General features: G+C 41.6%; 1 long non-coding RNA gene across 1 annotated transcript; it reads left to right on the top strand.

The window, feature by feature from the left end:
• The first annotated feature begins 1,065 nt into the window (after nt 1-1,065).
• Nucleotides 1,066-13,540, top strand: LOC148141955 (uncharacterized). Its single transcript, XR_015752250.1, has 4 exons — nt 1,066-1,536; nt 11,925-12,070; nt 12,436-12,526; nt 13,452-13,540. It is a non-coding gene; the product is annotated as an uncharacterized LOC148141955 (long non-coding RNA).
• The last annotated feature ends 7,164 nt before the right edge of the window (nt 13,541-20,704 follow it).

Below are 20,704 nucleotides of genomic sequence, written 5' to 3'. Positions count from 1 at the left end.
GTTTCAGCAGGTAATCAGGAAGGCTAATGGAATGTGTTGGCCTTCCAGATTTCAAGGGCGTTGGAGTATAAGAGTAGAGATGTCTTGCTACAAATGTACGAAGTGCTCTTGAGACCGCACCTGGAGTACTGACAGCAATTTTGCTTCACTTATTCAAGGAAAGATATTATTTCAATGGAGGCAGTTTGGAGAAGTTTACTAGGATGGCCGCTGGTATGGAGGGATTATCTTATGAGGAAAGGCTAAACAGGTTGGGACTCTACGCACGAGTTTGGAAGAAAAACCGATGATCTCATTGAAACATTATAGGGTTCTTAAGGGGCTTGACAGGGTTAATGCTAAGAGCATGTTTCCCTTCATGGGAGAGTCTAGGACCAGAGGACACAGTCTAAATTTGGTGCCCCTTTATTCTGAGACTGAGACAAGAAGGAATGTCTACTCTGAGGCTGACGGTCTTTGCCACTGAGAGCTGTGGGGGCACAGTTCTCTCATATATTTAAGTCTGAGATAGATTCTTGATCAGTAGGGAAATCAAGGGTTAGAGAGAAAACTCAGGGACATGGATCAACCATGATCCTATTGAGTGGCAGGGCAGGCTCAAGGGGCTGAATGGCCTACTCCTGTTCCTATTTTCTATGAGCTTATGGACTGGTCCTGGGCATCTCTCTACAGCAGAGAGAGGGAGGTAATTGGTTATGTCTAGCTTGAGGGCTCCACCCAGGGCAAGGTGAGGAGTCAGTCTATTCTGAACTACTGCAGCTGGTCATAGAGATTGATTTTGGTTTTACTCTGCACCACACTGTAGTCATCTTACCTATCAAGTGAACAAACGGAACCCTGCATGTGAAGAGAAAAAGTAGCATATGTGGAGGGACAGTCAGAATGAATAATTCAGTTCTGTGACCTTTCATTGAACAATCCAGATGGGTGCTACTCCAGAAGCTTGTTATGAAAGTGAAGGTACACAATCTTAAAAGAGATGTAATTGTATGAATGGAGAGATGAGGAGAGCTTCTGAACTAGACCTTCCGACTCGTCTAACCTCTGATGAGGAGGTGCCATGTGCTGCCCATCTCATAGTGCTCAGCTTCCACAGTGCTGTTCCCCCCATCTTCCCCCATTGGAGTACCCAGTGAGTAGAATGGGAGAAACATGCCTCGATCATGTTCAATCTTCACCAACCATGGGGCAAGACTCTGTTTACCATGTGAGGAAATCAAAGCTCTGATTGTGTACCGTAGGGATCTCTCTCTCCCATCGTGCACGGAGTCTCTCAAAACTGATTCACCAACAAGAAACTCTCCTGCACTGACTTGGAGAGAAATCCGTGCGTTTTAGGTGAAATAAATTTTCAGTTACCTCTCAACAGCTACCTCACTAAGCAGATCCTGACTGCCTTTTAAATGGTGAAGTTTCGTGGGAAACTCAAGGGCATTGTGGGTCTATCTACAGAAAATGGACTGCAGCGGTTCAAGGAGGCAGCTCACCACCACCTTCTCAAGGGGCAGCTACGGACAGGCAATAAAAGCTGGCCAGGTCAGTGATACCCAAATCCCATGAGTGAATGAAAAAGCAACTGTCAATTTTTGAGTGGCTGGACTGGTTATAAAGTGATGCATTTTACAAAGGTAGGCACACACGATTCACCCCAAGGGCTCCAATACACAGGCATGTGGAAGTAAAAATGATCAAGATTAAATTCACATTTAACATTCCTGATATCCATGCTTGTGTTGTCAGACTGACATTTGAACAGTTGGAACGACTGCAGAAAGTTGAACAGCGATTTATCACTCGAGCACTGACCTCTAGTGGACTAGACTCAGTAAACTGTTGGATTCGTAGAGCAAATTGATGTCCTGACATGATACCATATACATCAACATCAATGATAAGTGTTATGAACTAGGCCAGACCACTCAAAACATTCTTAAGCAGGCAACCCAGACCATAACTTTGCAATTTGTTTTGGTAAGTGTACAGTGAGTTACCCAGATTAAGTTAGCAAGGTTGACTACCAGATTTAAAACAGACAAAAAAATGCATTCACAAAATTACACAATGAAACACAAACAGAATAAAGAACCCCTACAGAACTGTCTATCCAAACAAGATTTAAGTATGCTATTCCAAAGTATACACAACAGTCCCAATAAGCAAAACACCCTTTAAAAAATAGTACAAAAAAAGGGGTCACATGTTAACAGGTTGAAGTTAGAAGGGCAGAAGAGGGACTTTCCACACAACTCACAGTTGAACTCCCAACCAGTTCTGGACTGAACTAAACTGCTCAGCTAGAGAGCTGACCACTCCCCTTTCACTCTACAGGTCACATCTAAAACATGACCACTTTGCCCTGAAGTCTCATCTGTTTACATATAAACAAAAGGCCTCTCAAAATCCTTTTCATCTCTGTACAAACCAGACTGATCGGAGCCCGGCCGGTTTATTACCCCTCTGAAAGAAATCAAGGACAGAGTCTCCTTGAGCCAAGGAACAGCTTTTAGAAAAAAAAGGACTAACTTTGTGACACCTCCCTCATTTAAAAAAAGGAACCATCAATACCAAAAGATGGCTTAATTTTTAACCCTTCAAAAATCTGGTTAGTAGTCTAAACACACATATACGATGTACTAAATATAAACATGCAAACATGCACAACCACATGCAAATTCAGGCAGCGGTACACCCACCAGCGAATTTCTCCATATCTCATTCAAGTCTCGATAATGCATCAGCAATCGCATTTTCGTGACATGCCACATGCACAATTCTCAAATTGAATGGCTGTAACACCAAGTTCCATCAAGTCTGGCATTTTTGTCCTTAAATGTTTTCACAAACGTCAATGGGTTGTGATCAGTGTATATGATTGTCTCAGATGCATTGCTGGTAATATAAACGCTGAAATGTTGTAATGCCACCACCAAACTTAATGTCTGTTTCTCCACCGTTGAATATTTCTTTGGGTTTTTCTATCCCTTCATCATCCTCCTGCAGGAGCACTGCACCGACACCCACATCAATGGCATTGCTAGCCACCTTGAAAGGCTTCGTGTAATCCAGTGTGGCTAATACTGGGGCAGTGGTTAACACAGTTTTTAGGTTGTCAAATGCCTTTTGACAGTCTGCTGTCCACTGAAACTTCTTGCCCTTTTTTTTTAACCATTCAGTGAGTGGAGCAGCCACACTGCTAAAGTTCAGTACAGACTTTCGATAAAATCCACTCAACCCCAGAGACCATGGTACTGCTCTTTTTGTCGACGGTGTGGGAAGCTTCACAATTATTTTCATTTTTACGTCTTATGTCCATTTTACATCCATTTGTCCATATCCAATAACATGGTCCAGGAAGGTGACTTGGGCTTTGGCAGATTCACTTTTAGTTAGGTTGACCATCAAGCCTGCCTTCTGAAATCAATCGAACAAGATATGATGCAGAGCTGGGCTGAGGAGTAGCAGATGGAGTTCAACCCTGTCAAGTGTGAGGTTGTCCATTTTGGAAGGACAAATAAGAATGCGGAATACAGGGTTAACTGTAGGGTTCTTAGTGAGGTGGAGGAGCAGAGGGATCTTGGGGTCTATGTTCATAGATCTTTGAAAGTTGCCACTCAGGTGGATGAGCTTGTAAGAAGGCCTGTGGTGTATTAGTGTTCATTAGCAGAGGGATTGAATTCAAGAGTCGTGAAGTGATATTGCAGCTGTACAGGACCTTGGTTAGGCCACATTTGGAGTACTGTGTGCAGTTCTGGTCGCCTCACTTGAGGAAAGATGTGGAAGCTTTGGAGAGGGTGCAGAGAAGATTTACCACGATGTTGCCTGGAATGGAGAATAGGTCGTACAAGGATAGGTTGAGAGTGCTAGGCCTTTTCTCATTGGAACGGCGAAGGATGAGGGGTGACTTGATAGAGGTGTATAAGATGATCAGGGGAATAGATAGACAGTCAGAAACTTTTTCCCCGGGTACAACAGAGTGTTACAAGGGGACGTAAATTTAAGGTGAAGGGTGGAAGGTATAGGCGGGATGACAGGGGTAGGTTCTTTACCCAGAGAGTGGTGGGGGCATGGAATGCGCTGCCTGTGGGAGTGGCAGAGTCAGAATCATTGGCGACCTTTAAGCGGCAATTGGATAGGTACATGGATAGGTGCTTAAGCTAGGACAAATGTTCGGCACAACATCGTGGGCCGAAGGGCCTGTTCTGTGCTGTATTGTTCTATGTTCTAAGTCCAATAAATGCTGTAAATGTGCCTTCCATGAGCGACTAAAAATCACCAGGTCATCAATATAAACCACACAGTTGGGTAATCCAGCAATGACCTAGTCAGTCTCTGAAATGTGACTGGAGCATTTTTCATACCAAGTGGCATGACTTTGAACTGATATCGTCCATTTGGCATTATGAAAGCTGAATCTGCCTTTGGCCTCTCTGACAGAGGTACTTGCCAGTAGCCTCTGACCAACTTTGAAAGGTACGTTGCTTGTCCCACTTTTTCAACACAGTCCTCCAACCGTGGAATTGGATATGCATCAGTCTTTGTAACGACGTTGACTTTGCAATAATCTACACATAACCATTGGGTACATCTGGCTTTGGCACTATGACTGTGGGTGAGCTCCAGTCACTGTAACTCACTTCGATTATGCCGTGTTGCAGCATGCGCTCTATCTCCTTCTGAACCTGTGCCAACTTTAGAGGGTTATGTCTATAAGGATGTTGCTTAATTGGAACAGCATCTCCTATCTCTACATCATGCACAATTAGGTTAGTACTTCCCAGTTTATTTTTGCTATTTCAGGTCATTTCAATATTCTTGTGGAAGATAACTCAATTATTTATCCCAATTTCCTCATTGTTCAATTTGATTTGAGGATTGTCCAATTCAGAATCCTCTAAACTTGGTTCTTCCTTCTATGTTGTAATTATTAATACCTTCTCCTCTTGCTTTCCTTCCCTATCAAAATTCCTCTTGAGCATATTCACATGACACATTCTGTGAGATTTCTTCCTGTCTGGAGCCCTTATCAAGTAGTTCACCTCACTCAATTTCCTTTCGATTTGATAAAGTCCACTCAACCTTGCTTTTAAAGGCTCACCTGTTACTGGAAGTAACACCAACACCTTATCCCCAATTGTAAAATAGCAAATTTGTGATTTCTTAATCGCTTCCTGTTTCATTGTATGTTTGATAATTTTAAGTGCTGTCTAGCCAACTCTCCAGCCCTATTTAATCGTTTCTAAAATTTGACACACAATCCAAATGAGTGGTTTCTGAATTCTGACTTATTCATTTCTCCTTCATCAATTTTAACAGTCCTCTTACTTCATGCCCCAAAACTAATTCAAATGGACTGAATTTGTTTGATTCATTCAGTGCATCTCTGATCACAAAAAGTGGGAATAAGTATGCATTAACAATAATGGATGTGTCGAATAGATTTCCAGAGGCAATCCCATTACGCAACATCATAGCTAAAAAGGTTGTAGAAGAATTACTTAAATTTTTTACTAGATATAGACTGCCATTAGAGATCCAGTCAGATCAAGGATCAAACTTCACATTCAAACTATTCTAGGAGCTTATAGACACATCCATTATTGTTAATAAATACTTATTCCCACTTTTTGATTGAGGTAGAGGACCTACGCAATCTATCAAGACTCTTGTGAAAGGTTCCTCAAATGCTGGAATAGGTATTAAAGATGCCGGTTTTATTACTGCCTGTGGTTTTCCGATTAGCTGACATGTATGACACGTCTGGCAAAATTCAACTACATCCTTGTATGGTCCAGGCCAGTAAAAATGTCTTTGTATTTTAGCTTGTGTTTTCCTCACCCCTAAATGACCTCCAAGTGGTCGCTCATGTGCCACTTGCAACACCACCTTTCTATACCCTACCGGCAAAACAATTTGATGAATGTCTGCTCATTTCTCGTCTGCTCATTTGTCATCTGCTCAAATGTGTGATGATCTCCATTTCCTCATTAAAACATCATTTATTAAGTAATAACACACATACATTCACTCTCCTCTGTAAATGCCCTGTGATATAACTGTTTTAAGTTCTAATCTTCCTACTGTAATTCAATCAGCTTAGCAGAGTGAAAGATACTTACATATTTACCTATTTGCTCCTTCTCTGTGCCACTTATCTGATCAAAAAAAGTTTTGGATAACACTATGTCAACTTCCTTATCTGTGCTGTTTGATCCCTCCTGTTTCACCTTCTGTCTCTGTGATCTTGTGATCACACAATCAGGGAAAATTCCTGAATTAATGTTCTCCATGTCTTCAGTTACCTGCGTCTCCACTAGCTTTTCAACTAGAGTAGGTGGCATGCCTACTAATGAACCAGCTGTATCATTTACAAGGACAAATTGTATTCCCGGAGCTGAGAGTTTGTCCAGTACTCCTACCACAGATTCTCCACTCTCTAGCCTCACTTTACATAACTAAGCACTATTTGTCTCACCATGAATTCCAGTTACCAGTACCTTTTCTGGCAATAGTCCCTCAGGAGTTCATATCTCCTCGTCCTTCAGTATTACAGACTGAGTGGATCCTGTGTTCCTTAATATTGTAACCTCCTTACCTGCTGCTCCTGGCCTTTGTGAATAAACTTTACCCTTGCATGTTTTTTGGTTAAGCAGATCTGGCACTTCCTTCTTAATCAACCTCTGATCACCTTCTACACTCTGAGGCAGTTGTCTAACTTCCCTTGTGCTTTTTCTTACTAGTCCAACAAAACTTCCAGGATTGCCTGGTTTTCCTGCATCTGACTTTCCCCTAGCCCACCAACACTGATTTCATGTGGCTCACTTTATTACAATGAAAATACCGGACCTTTTTAACTTCTTTGTCCCCCTCAAGAGTTTTGTTTTTACCCTGTGGTAAGTTATCCTTAATATCTTCCCTGAGATCTACCTTTCCCTTTCCATGTGAGGATTTCTGTTTGCCCAAATTTCTATCCCTCATGGACTGAAATTGCTTCTGGAAGCCAAACTGAGTTTTATGGAGCAGCTCATAACCATCAGCCCCTTCAGCTGCTAACTTTGCTGTTTTAACTCTCTGCCTTTCCACATGAGTTCGCACTACTTCCTCGCTAAGGTTACCTTCAGCCTTTATCGCTAGCCTTTTAAGATGACTTTCCTTTTTAAGTGTCAGTTTTTGAAGTTCAAAAGCTCTCTATTTTTCCCTCTGTTCTGCTGCTGTCTCTTTTCCCTCTGTTCTGCTTTTAATCATAACTCAAATGGTTTCATTTCTGCTGCCCTTTCCTTATCGCTCTCCTCTAACTCAAGCTGCTTCATTTGAAATTGAATTCTTGCCATCTCTATAGATTCTGATGGTTTCTCCAGTAAGTTCAAATGCTGAGCTACTGCTGTTATCTCTTCTTTCCTCACAAGCAGGTAGTTCCCATTCCAGCTTCTCTGCAGCTTGGTCTTATTCGATTTTTGCAAAACTTCCAAAGTCACCGCATCTACATCCAGAAAACTATTGGCAACTGAAAGAGCCATTACTATCCCAAGCTTCGTCTACCCACTCAAACCAACACCCGAAATAAAGACACTAGCACCTACCACTCGCTGTTTAAAATCCTGCAAAGAGCCCCCAGTCTGTTACAAACGAGGCCAGACCACTCAAAACATTCTTAAGCAGGCAGCCCAGACCATAACTTTGCAACTTGTTTTGGTAAGTGTACATTCAAAATTACCCGGAGTAAGATAGCTAGCTTGACTACCAGTTTTAAAACAGACAAAAAACTTATTCAAAAAATTACACTATGAAAGACGAACAGAATAAAGAACCCCTACAGAAGTCAGTCTATCCACACTAGTCTTAAGTATGCTGTTCCAAATATACACAAATATAAGCAAACCCCCTTTAAAACACCATATTAAAAAAAAGGTCACATGCTAACAGGTTGAAGTTAGAAGGGAAGAAGAGGGACTTTCCACACAGCTCACTGTTGAACTCCCAACCAATTCTGGACTCAACTAAACTGCTCAGCTCAGCTAAAGAGCTGTCCACTCCCCTTTGACTCTACAGGTCACTTCTAAAACATGACCATTTTGGCCTGAAGTCTCATCTGTTTACATATAAACAAAAGGCTTCTCAAAATCCTACCAGACTGATTGGAGCCCAGCCTGGTTTATTACCCTTCTGAAAAAAATTCAAGGAAAATGCCAATTGAGCCAAGGAACAGCTTTTAGGAATAAAAGGACTAACTTTGTAACACATCACCACTGTAACACTCCTGAATTAAAGTCCACCATGTGTAGAATACCTGCACCCAGTGTGCATTGGGATCTGCTTGTGATTTAAATTATACCATCTTTAAAGGCACTGTCACTTGAAGTTCTGATGAAAGTTGTCATAGAGTGTTAACAGCACAGTGAGAGGCCATTCAGCCCATGCTGTTTACATAACCTTCCACTCAGCCCGATTGCCCTGCTGAGTCCGTACCCCTGCAAGCTTATTTTCCTTAAATGCCAATCCGGTTTTCCTTTCAAAGCATTTGTCTTCATTTCAAACCCTATCCCAGCTCCAACTGCCCCCAATTTTTAATATAGAATACAAATGATAAGGTCAGGGCACTATCCAACTGATTAAAACATTAAAACGTTTGACCTTCTTGAGCATCACTAGCAGCCCCAGTATGGTAGTGTCCCTACCTCTGAGCCAGAAGACTCAGGTTTAAGCCCCACTTGCTCCAGGGGTAGTGTCACAGTGTCCCCGAATAGGTATGTTAAGAAAAGTATTTAGCAGCTTCAGTAAGGGTTAAAAATCAGATCAATGATGATCCTACTGAATGGTAGGTCAGGCGTGAAAAGCCAAATTTTGCCTTGCCTTATAATCCTTAACATCCCTCTGAAGTGTTCTCAGAAACCAATTCATCGTATTAAACTTCTCTCTGTTAAACAAGGTTCGGCAATATTTGCTACTTCAGTAAATTTGGTGCAGTAAGTATTATTTTGACTCAGAAAGTTGTTAGTTCAAATCCCACTTGAGAATAAAATAATCACAGCTGACACTCCAGTACAGTAGCAAGGTAATGCTGCACTGTCAGATGAAACTCCATCTGCCTCTCAAGTGGGCCTCTAAATATTTTGAATTCTGTCTGGGATACTAGTTAATACTGGCTCCTTGATGGACATCACAAATGAGTGGTTATCTAGCTCTATTCATTATCAAGTTGTTGTTGTTTGTCAGAACATGCTGTGTACAGATCGGTTGCTGCATTTCCCACACTACAACAATGATTCCACTTCAGAAAGTCATTGGTCTGGATCATTCACATTTCTCTTTATAGATACTGCCTGAGCTGTTAAATATTTCCTGATATATTCCAAAGTCCTAGCTTCCCCTTTCCTGTCAATCCTGCCAAAGATTATAGACAGGATCTAAATTTTAAAGGAGTGAAATTTGTGGGGAGTTTTGCTCCTTTCAGCAGATTTTGAAGTTAACTCCTCATTTGATGTATTTCTCAATATTTAGCGATGTATTTCTCAATATTTAGCAATGTACACCGGTTGTGGACAGACCCAACTGTATCCAAAGCTTTGGCTCGGTGTCAGTGAATGTGTTTTCTAGTTTTTCATGTGGGATGTTTGGAGCTTTTCTTTGTTGTCAAGCAGGCTTTAGTTTACTGCAATTATCAGGGTCTTGGTGAGACCACTCCTTGTGTATTGTGTGCAGTTTTCTCTCCCCACATAAGAAAGGTTTTACCTGCCATAGAGGGAGTGCATTGCAGGTTTACTAGGCTTTTACCGGGAATGGCAGGACTGCCCTATGTGGACAGATTGGTTCAACTGGGCCCATATTCATTAGAATTTAAACAGATGAGAGGGGATCTGATTGAAAATGTATAAAATTGTAACAGGGCTGGAGAAACTAGATGCAGGGAAATTGTTTCCCCTGGTTGGGAAGTCTTGATCAGGGACACAATCTCAGGATATGTGGTTAACCATTTAGGACTCAGATGAGGCAAAATTCCTTCACTCACAGGGAAGTGAACCCATTGAAATCTCTGTCATAGAAGGCTGCGGAGGTAAAATCACTGAATATTTTCAAGAAAGAGATAGACATTTGAATTTCAAAGGTATCCAAGGATGTGGGGAGAAGGTGGGAATATGGCATTGAGATAAAAAATCAGCCAATATCAAATTGAATGGCAGAATTCTAAAAGAGCTAAATTACTTCTTATCTTCCAAGTTTCTGTTAGAAAATGAACTTTCATTTTCTTATACCCCTCTGGCAGTGGGGTAAAATGGTATAGATGATTGACATTGAATTTTCAGCACAGAAACAGGGGATCCATTGTAACTCCACACTGTGAGTTACGTCACCACATGTTACTGAGCTCAGATCCCACTGCAATGATTTGACAACTTGAATTCAGTTCAGAAATCTGTAAAGAAGCTGTCAGATTGTTGTAAATTTTCAATTTGTTCCAAATGTCCTTTACAGATGAAAACTGCCATCCTTAACTAGCTAATCTATATGTGACTCCAGCCTCAATTTATAATCCTTAATTTCCCAATGAAGTGTTCTCAGAAACCAATTCATTGTATAAAACTTCTCCCTGTTCAATAAGCTTTAGCAATATTTGCTGCTCACATTGTAATAGTGAAGCAAACAGATGTGAGGTTTCAAAGCTGGCTGTTTTAACCATCTAATTGGGTGAATTTAGGCTAGTTAGCTGCTCTCCTCCTCCCATCCCCAATTGGTGAAAGGAGTGGCCCTTGCCCAAGAACATGCTCCATATCCTCCCTGACAAGGACAGTGAAAGTGGTGTTTGGTATGCTTTCCTTAATTGGTCAGAGCATCAAATATAGGAATTGGTTGTAGCTGTACAGGAATTGGTTAGGCCACTTTTGGAATATTGTGTGCAATTCTGGTTTCTCTGCTATAGGAAGAATGTTGTGAAACTTGAAAGGGTTCAGAAAAGATTGGAGGATCTGAGCTATAAGGAAATGCTGAATAGGGCTGGGGCTGTTTTCCTTGGACCATCGAAGCTGAGGGGTGACCTTATAGAGATTTATAAAATCATGAGGGGCGTGGATAGGGTAAATATACAAGGTACTTTTTCCCTGGGGGTGAGAGAATCCAGAACTAAAGGGAATAGGTTTAAGGTGAGAAGGGAAAATTTTAAAAGGAACCTAAAGCGCAACATTTTCACAGAGGGTGGTGCGTGTGTGGAATGGGCTGCCAGATTAAGTTGTGGAGGCTGGTACAATTGTAACATTTAAAAGGCATCTGGATGGGTATATGAACAGGAAGGGTTCGGAGGGATATGGGCCAAATGCTGGCAAATGGGGCTAGATTAATTTAGGATATTTGGTCAGCATGGACAAGTTGGACCGAAGAGTCTGTTTCCGTGCTGTATGTCTCTGACTCTATGACTATGAATAAGGGGTATACCCCCCCCTCCAGGAGCATTGGAACACCCTCCGTGAAAGGTTTGGATAACATTCTACTCCCTGGGAACATGCCTTGCACTAACCCCAGGTGATAACAGGGAGTGCAGAGATCAGTAACTTGGGAATATGGGGATTGAAAATTCCATTTCAGATGGCATGCATAAGTGGGCATTCTTGCTGGCTCATATCCTTTCTTTAACCACTTGCTAAAGACAGGGACAGCATTATTAAAATATTTGAGGTATGATTCCCTCACACATGGGAATTATTACTCTGCCTTGAAGCCTGCCACTTGATGCCCCAGGTGGGCAGTATGTCAGCAGGAAGAGATTACTCATCCTTTGTTAAGAAAAACAAATGGTGAGGCCTCAACCAGCTGAAGTGAAAGTTTGTTGGTTAAAATCCCAATCCTGTACATGCAGGGCCTTTTGGACATGTGTGACCATGCCAGCATTTTGAATGAGCTTGTCAGCCAATCTGATACCTTTTGCTATTTCCCCGTAGCCTCTCCAGGAATCATAGACGTTTACAGTACAGAAGGAGACCATTCAGCTCGTCATGTCCATGCCAGTCAACATGGAGTCATCCAGCTTAGCCTCACTTTCCAAACCTTGGCCTAGAGCTTTGCTGCACCTCAAGTGCATGTACAGGTACTTTTTAAATATTATGAGAGTTTCTGACAGATCTCCATTATCCTATGCTGAAAATATCTCCCTTCAAATGCAGTCCTAACTCTGACCCTAAATGCATGTCCCTGGTTATTATTGTGAAAAGCAACGGTTCCGGAAGGGTTAATGTTCAAGACTGCATTAAGCTCCATCCCCTCTGATGAAGTCATACAGTGTTGGTCAAAAAATGAGGAATCCCGCTCATGGTTCTGGTGGAGACAGATGTGTCCTCCTTAGCTCCTAATAGTCTTAGTAATTACGTCTAACTTGTCAATGTTAGTTGTACCGCTTGCTGTCTTGCATGAAACTACATGGTTTTGTAAAAACAGGTGTCTCTTCTTGTTAAGGTGCCATAGTGATTCATCCTCACAAAGAAGCAGAGACCTTCATCTAGGCTGTAGAAAGCAGAGAACTCTCCATTTTGCACACAATAAGGAGGTGAGAAAACACCATTTCAGTTGCAAAGAAAAAGCATTAAAACCTCTCAGGTTCAATATAGAGGTGTAGCATTGTTATTTAACAGAATTGGAAGCTTTACAATAAGTAAAATCCTACAGCATTGCCATAATACAAAATTGGACTCCTTATTAGAAGGTCATGGAACAATATTGCTATAATACATGAAGACAGAGTTGCTATGTACAGAATTACCAAATCAGCTAGGCAGAAGACTAGAACAGTGTGATTAAAAGCTCACATATTCCAAACGCCATTGAGATAGTGCAGGGTTAAAGTTGCTTCAAAGGAAGAAGGATAAATAATCACATTGAGAAAATAATGACAAGAGAAATGATACTACCTCAAAGATTTAATGTCAGAGATGGGCCAGATAGAGTCGAAGAGTATGGTGCCAAAGCACAGCCGGTCAGACAGCATCCGAGGAGCAGGAGAGTCGCCGTTTCGAACATAAGCTCTTGAAAGGTCAATTCTCCTGCTCCTCGAATGTTGTCTGACTAGCTGTGCTTTTCCTGCACCACACTCTTTGACTCTGATCGCCAGCATCCACAGTACTCACTTTCTACTAATGGGCCAAATAGAACGTAGATTGGGCATCTTGGAACAAGCAATTATTAAGATACACAATTTCTTCAAAATTAAATGATAAATCAAAGGAAGGTAAATTTACATTTGAATAAACCTTTACATCTTCTCATAACTATTTTAATTTGAAAATGAAAGAGCAAGATTTATCTGGAGAATTCAGTATTCCGGGAAATCCAGATGTGTAATGACCTCTGTAGATCAATGGACTGTGACTGTGAGGCTTTGAAATCAAAGTTCAGAAGAAACTGAGTTGTTGTTGGAATTATTGATAAGTTTTTGTGAGAGTTAGTCCAGTCTAAAGAAGACTTGTCTTTGGCAGAAGTTACTCAGACTGCACTGAAAGCAGAAACCAGACAAATCCTGAGAGAAAATGGACAACTTTGCCTCAAGAGAACAACTTTCTAAGGTACAATCACTGTACAGATATGTGTGACGAGCCAACACGAAAAGTAGGTCAAACAGCAGATACTAAGAGTCAGTGTCAGCTCTGTCAACAAAAGACATGCACAATCAGTGCTCAGCTGTTACAAAAGAATGATGCATCTGTAAAGTCATAGGGCACTTCCAAAAGTGAAACACAGTCAGAGCAGCAAAAATGGTGGTGGTTACACATGCACATTGTTCCTTGAAGGTGGAGTCACAGGTAGATAGGATAGTGAAGGAAGTATTTGGTATACTTGCCTGTATTGGTCAGTGCTTTGAATGTAGGGGTTGTGAGGTTATGTTGCGGCTGTACAGGTCATTAGTTAGGCCACTTCTGGAATATTGTGTTAAATTCTGGTCTTCCTCTTTAGGAAGGATATTGTGATGCTTGCAAGGGTTCAGAAAAGATTTATAAGGATGTTGCCAGGGTTGGAGGGTTTCAGCTATTGGGAGAGGCTGGAGCTGTTTAATCCTGGAGTATTGGAGGCTGAGAGGTTACTTTATAGAGGTTTATAAAATTATGAGGAGCATGGATAGGGTGGGTAGTCAAGGTCTTTTTGCCAGGGTTGGGGAGTCCAAATCGAGAGGGCTTGGGTAGGAAAGATTTAAAGGGACGGAAGGAGCATCCTTTTCATGCAGAGGATGGTGCATATATGGAACGAACTGCCAAGGGAAGTGGTGGAGGCGGGTACAAATACAACAGTTAAAAGGCATCTGGTTGTGTACATTAATAGGAAAGATTTAAAGGGATATGGAACAAATGGGAATTAGATTAATTTAGATTAAATTAATTAATTAATTAGATTAAATTAATTTAGATTAATTTATTAGAGGCAGCCACACAAATGCAAGGCAATTACTATTTCTAATAAGAAACAACGTAATCCCACCATCTCTTGACAGGCAATCACTGAATACCATTACTGAATCCCCACTATCAACATCCTGGGGATTACCATTGAACAGAAACTCAACCTACATATAAATACAATGGCTGCAAAAGCAGGTGAGAGGCAGGGAATACTGCAGTGAGTAACTCAACTCCTGACTCTCTAAAGCCTGTCCATCAACTACATGGCAGAAGTCAGGAGTGTGATGAAGTACTCCTCACTTGCCTGGATGGCTGCAGTGCCAACAATGCTCAAGATGCTTGACATCACCCACGGCAAAGCAGCCCACTTGATAGACACCACATCCACAAACTTTCACTGTCTTCACCACCAACGTTAAGTAACAGCAGTGTGTACTATCTACAAGATACTACCTACACCATCACTGGGTCAAAATCTAGGGGCATTCTGAATCACAGCACATGCACTGCAGTGGTACAAGGTGGTAGCTCATCACCACCTTTTCAAGGGCAACTAGAGATGAATGATAAATGCTGGCCAGCCAGTGACACCCAGATCCTGCAAGTGAATCAATAAACATTAGAAAGGGTACCAGAGGCATTCTGAGGGTATATTGGTAAATTAGCTGACTTGCACTTCATACAAGATGTTTACATTAACAAACACAAAAATTGATGGAAAAACTCAGCAGGTTTGGTAGCATCTATGGAGAGAAACAGTCCAATGACCCTTTATAGATGGCGTATCGCCGGGAAAGACTGTAATTTATACTGATGATAGGATACATATAGTGGGGATGATGAATAGATTAGATGGAGTTGGTGCCCAGAAAGAGAAAAAAAATGGATAGGTGAGAAGATTGCTGATGATAAGCTGAGAGAGAGATAGATGCTGAGTAGTGTACTAATGAGAAGTGAGAATGGTTAGCAATGCTGGACAAACTATTACAACACCAGACCTAGGGGTGTGGGGGATGGTAATGAACGTAGAGGAGGGTGTTAACTCTCTGAAATTGTTAAAGTCAATGTTGAATTCTGAAAGCTGTAAAACACCTGGGCAAAAGATTAGATGTGTTCCGCAGCTTGTGTTGAGCTTCACTGGAGGACTGCAGCAGGGCCAAGACACACATGTTAACATGGGAATGCAGTGGTGTGTTGAAATGGTAGACTACAGGAAGCTCAGGGTCATTTTTACAAACAGAACTTAAGTATTCAGCAAAGCAGTCACCCAGTTATAATTTGTCTCCCCAAAATAGAGAAGACCACATTGTGAGCAGTGAATACCTTAATATATGTTAATGCCCAACTCATTATTTGTAAATTTGACAAAGTTCAAATGTCAGTTTGGATTGGAAGCCACTGGGAAATTTATAGAGCATGACAAACCCCAAAACCCAGGGACATGAGTACTGTGAACTAAAAAACGATCCTCAGCATGAACACACAGAGGTGGGCTTTGCACTGAGGGGTTCATTCAACAATTACAATAGACTATATACAATTAAGAAAATGAATAATAGAAAATTATCACAATGATGCTGCAAGGTAGCTGCTATTGTCTGATATAATCCAGGAACTGGATCATTAATAGTGATACTGGAGAACCATCATTGTATCATTCAAGAAATTGAGAACGACATTATTGTAAACAAATAACCCCTGACAATGACCATTGCAGAGCCCTGTTTCCTCTTGTCCTGGAAAGAAAAAACAGTCAACATGCCCACAAACTAAAACCATGGAACTAACTTTTCTTGTTAAATAAAGCTCTACCCAATCTACTGATGTTACACACAGGTTTTGAGGCAGTGAATTCTACACTAGCTTTTGCAGGAAGCAAATGTATTCTGTCCTTAGTAAATATGCCTGACATAATTTAGTTGTACATATTGCTATCATCATCATGTTAACAAAGAACAATGGCTCCTGTGGTATATCCTCAACCTAATCACTGGATGGCTCCTTGACAAAGTACAGATAAAAGAGGGATTGGTAGCAGTGAACTACCTCAACTGGCACTTACAATGAATTTCATGCTGTTAGGATTAGCAGATACCAAGAGGTCCCAGTCGTGGAAATTATGTTAATGCTGCTGGAGACAGATCAAAGAGATTGGGAGCAGCCTTTATTCTTACTGACTAATCATGCCTTGTTCACAGAATCACAGATTGTTTTACTGTGCACGAGGAGCCCATTCAGCTCATTGTGCCTGCACTGGCTTTTTAAACCAACATCATCCCCTGGTGCCAATTTGCCACTTGTTCCTCATATCCCTGCACGTTATTTCTATCCTAATAACCATCCAATGTCCCTCTTGAATGCCTCAATTGAACCTGCCTCCATGACATTTCCAGGCAGTGTATATACACGATGTGTATTTACCATTCACCTAATACGCTTCTGCACTCTGCAATGCATTCATGTCTTTCCTATAATGTGGCTCGCACAACTGTACACCAATACTCCAGCTGAAGTCTAAGAAGTGCCTGTAAAAGTTCAACATCATCTCTTTACTCTTGTACTCATGCCATATTAATAAAGCTGAGGACACTGTTTGCTTTATTAACTGCTTGCTCCACCTGTCCTACCATCTTCAATGATCTGTGCGCATATATACCCAGGTCCCTGCTCCTGCTTCCCTCTGAAAATTGTTTCTTATTTTTGTCTTTCAATATTCTTCTAACCAAAGTGCATCATGTCACACTTCTTTGCATTAAACTTCCTCTGCCCACTCCACCAACTTTGAAACTGTTCCTTTCAGCAAAGATCCAGATCATTAATATCAATTAGGAAAAGCAAGGATCCCAAATACCAGTGAGTAAAATAATCTACCGCTCTGATACTGATAAACAAGAAGACAAGACGATTTGGTTGCACCAGTTTATTCAAAATGACTGAGATGGTGTATATATTTTCTGTCATAGTCAAGTCAGAGGTCAAAGTTCAAAGACCAATCTACATGTCCAATCAGATATCTAAACTCTTCATCACAGGATCATGCAGAGAAAATACTCAACTAAAACTTTCCTATATGGCAAAAAGTGGGAAAACAGCAGAATAAATAGGGAGCAGCCCTAATGTAGCTGAATTATAAGGTTTTAAGTAACATTGGGAACAATGGGTTAACTCACCCCTTGTTTTAAAGTATTTACCAGATGACTGATCTATTTGAAGGAATGAGACTGAGAAGGCAGTAAATTCACTTACGGAAAATTAAATGGATCCAAAATCCATTAAGATATCTTTTTTTTAGTCTAGATACTTTAATCTCGATGACATTGTAAAATATATTAATCTAATTTTGAATCAGATGTAAAAACTGTATTTCCCAGAGCAAAGATAATAGTTGCAGGTTCAAAACATACAGCACCCCAGGCAGCTCTAGGGCTGGTGGGGTAAAGTTGCTGTTTGAGATGTAAACTGGACTAATGAAGGACATCTCCCTGGAACACATCAGTTTAAATTGGGCCCATATCCTCTTTTTGTCAGACACTAGGCCATTAACTAAATTTCAACTCCCCCTCCCACTCCACCGAGGATATGCAGGTCATTGGACTCATCCACCGCCAAACCACAACAACCCAACGGTCGGAGGAGGAGCGTCTTATCTTCCGACTGGGAACCCTCCAACCGCAGGGGATGAACTTGGACTTCACCAGTTTCTTCATCCCCCCTCCCCCCACCTTGTCTCAGCCGGATCCCTCCAGCCCGGCACCGCCTTCCTGACCTGCAGTCTTCTTCTTGACCTCCCCGCCTCCATCCTACTCCGACCTATCACCCTCACCTTGACCTCTTTCCACCTATCACATTTCCAACGCCCCTCCTCCAAGTCCCTCCTCCCTACCTTTTATCTTCTCCTGCTGAACACTCTCTGCTCATTCCTGAAGAAGGGCCTGTGCCCGAAACGTCGAATCTCCTGTTCCCTGGATGCTGCCTGACCTGCTGTGCTGTTCCAGCAATAAAGTTTCAACTTTGATCTCCAGCATCTGCAGACCTCACTTTCTCCATTAACTAAATGCCCAACATGATGGATAGGAAGATACTGGATGAGTCAACAGGAGATATCCTGAACTTAGAGCCAGAGCAGCCAATAGACCTTCACCATATTCAGTAAGGGGTCTAATGCCCAGATCAGTTCCCTGTTGGCAAAAATAGAAATTGCTGGAAAAGCTCAGCAGGTCTGACAAATCTGTGAAGAGAAATCAGAGTTGACATTTCAGATCAAGTGACCCTTCCTCAGAACTGATCGTAGCTCAGAAATGTTGGTTTATGTGTAGAAGATGGGGTGGAGGGAGGGTGTAAGGAGTGAGCCAATAGGTGGGGATAGAGCCCAAAGAAAGGGGAGAGCAGTTAGACAGACAACAGAGTGGATAACAATCTAAAAAGGTGAATAGCTATTAATGGGGACTGTTAATGGCTAAGAGTGGGTGATGTGTAATAGTGGACTATGTGATAACAAGGCCTGGTTTTTGAGGGTTGGGGTAAGGACAAGGAAGAGCTCAAACTCTAAAATTGTTAAACTCCAGAAGGCCGCAGAATCTCCAAGTGGAAAATCAGCACCTCATTGGGTTCCCTGAGACAGCCAGCTACCATTACACTCAAAATTAACCTCGAGCAGAAGAAACAGATTGCTAAATGCTTATTAGAACAGATACCATCCTGGTCACTGCCACTCCTGAGATTCCCAAAATTCAAGACCTGTCCTCCAACATCTGATCTTTATCCCTCACTCAATCAGGTCCAAGGCCTAATATCTGGGGCTACTCAGACAGCACCATTTACCTTCAGTATGTAAGCCCAATCTGGAAAGATGGAAGTGGTTTCTTCTGAATGAACAGTGATCCTATTAACATTTCTGCTCCTTCCCGAGATTCTAACTGCCTTGCCACACGTTTTCTGCTTTGCATTCAGATTCTATTTTGCTCTTTGATGTCTGTTTTATGGTTGATTGAGAATGTCCCAATTTACAAAACTTGATTCAGATATTAGTGTGACAGAGTTAAAAATCACAACCACCTGATGAAGGAGCGTCGCTCCGAAAGCTAGTGTGCTTCCAATTAAACCTGTTGGACTATAACCTGGTGTTGTGTGATTTTTAACTTTGTCCACCCCAGTCCAATTCCTTGTACACAAGGAATTGCTCCATCCAAAGGCCTCTGAGGGTTGAGTCAGAAGCCACAATGACCACAGGAAAGGGCTGCAGAAGTTTCAGCAGCAGACATTTCGATTTGGAGAAAAACATGTTCCAAACAGTTTTTTAGAGTGAGTAATTTTAACAATGAATCAAGACAGTAAAATGTGTTTGGAAAACTAATAAAAACAGGAAGTAGGATAAGGCCACATGACTCCTTACTGCTATTCAATAGGAAATCGGGAGGGAGCGGCTGGGATTGACCTCCAGACCCACCTGTGTCCGGCCTCTATCTGTCAGAATAGCCTCTTATTACAATTCCTCAGAAAATTCTTCCCTTCCCTCATGGAACATCAAACATTACAGTGCAGTACAGGCCCTCGATGTTGTGCCGACCTGTGAAACCAATCTTACACTATTCCATTTTCACCCATATGTTTATTCAATGACCATTTAAATGCCCTTAGAGTTGGCAAGTCTACTACTGTTGCAGGCAGTGCATTTCACGCTCCTACTACTCTCTGAGTAAAGAAACTATCTCTGACATCTATCCTATATCTATCACTCCTCAATTTAAAGCTATGTCCCCTTGTGCTAACCATCACCATCTGAGGAAAAACACTCTCATTGTCCACGCTATCTAACCCTCTGATCATCTTATGTGTCTCAACAAAGTCAACTCTCAACCATTTTCTCTCTAGCGAAAACAGCCTCAAGTCCCTCAGCCTTTCTTCATAAGACCTTCCCTCCCATGCAACATCCTAGTAAATCGCTTCTGAACCCTAACACACTGTATGCCTTCTTAACAACCCTATCAACCTTGGTGGCAACTTTCAGGGATCTATGTACACAGACACTGAAATCTCTCTGCTCCATCTACAATACCAAGAATCCTACCATTAGTCCTGTATTCTTTATTCCTGTTGCTCCTTCCAAAGTTTTCCGCATTAAACTCCATTTGCCACCTCTCAGTCCAGCTCCGCAACTTATCTATGTCCCTCTGTAACCTGCAACATCCACGACTCCACTGCTGTTAGTGTCATCTGCAAATTTACTAACCCATCCTTCCAAGCCCTCATCCAGGTCATTTATAAAAATGACAAACAGCAATGGATCCAAAACAGATCCTTGCGGTACATCACTAGTAACTGAACCCCATGATGAACAT

Source organism: Chiloscyllium plagiosum, unplaced genomic scaffold (assembly GCF_037043375.1).
Source record: "Chiloscyllium plagiosum isolate Xiang-an unplaced genomic scaffold, Cpla_swu_hap1 HiC_scaffold_31, whole genome shotgun sequence".
Taxonomy (NCBI): domain Eukaryota; kingdom Metazoa; phylum Chordata; class Chondrichthyes; order Orectolobiformes; family Hemiscylliidae; genus Chiloscyllium; species Chiloscyllium plagiosum.
The sequence above is the reverse complement of the archived record's forward strand: the minus strand, read 5'-3'. Positions and strand labels throughout refer to the sequence as shown.